Below are 743 nucleotides of genomic sequence, written 5' to 3' on the forward strand. Positions count from 1 at the left end.
AAAATAAACCGACTGATTTGAACAACCCCGTAACGAGTATTGTTCAGTGTGTGACCCCTGTACTCCCTCATCCAAGCACCTTCTCTTTTCTTGATGAATCCTCAGTCCTTTTACTGTTGTCACCTTTTCTCATTCTGCACACATACACCTACAACCTCTTTCCTTCTCCTACTACCCCAGTTGCCTCTATGTTTATCTCCTTTCTTATAGTCAAAGCTGTTCCATGGTCCGTAGCCATGTAATCCTCCTGTGAGTCATCTTCCACCCGTGCTCTTGAAGACTCAAGGGGTATTGAATCTATATGTTTCATAGTGGCCTTTATTGGTTGCATTGGTTTCCTCTAGAGAGAAAGAATCAGGTCAGTGCTGAAAAATGTCATTTTGTCTTTCTTAATGCGAGATATTCAGTGTCAAACACTGGGCTGATTTTATCAGACTGGGACTCAGTATCAATAGATACACAATATTAAAAGACTTGAATTGGGATCAGACAAATAGTGCAGCAATTCAGGAAACATTTCTCTATGTAAACAAGCACATAACCTGGGGATTTCTCCAGCTATTTAAAGAACTTGGTCAAATTTCTGCATACAATGGGACAAATCCCAAACCAGTATTAACTGGCTGTGGTCTTTGGGCCCTATGGTGGCAATGAATTACAAACAGAAACATTTCTGTAGTAGAATTCACTGCATGGGCTCAAATACTTTTGAAAATCATTGTTTTTGAACAGTTTGTAACTGC

Source organism: Hoplias malabaricus, chromosome X2, assembly GCF_029633855.1.
Source record: "Hoplias malabaricus isolate fHopMal1 chromosome X2, fHopMal1.hap1, whole genome shotgun sequence".
Taxonomy (NCBI): Eukaryota; Metazoa; Chordata; class Actinopteri; order Characiformes; family Erythrinidae; genus Hoplias; species Hoplias malabaricus.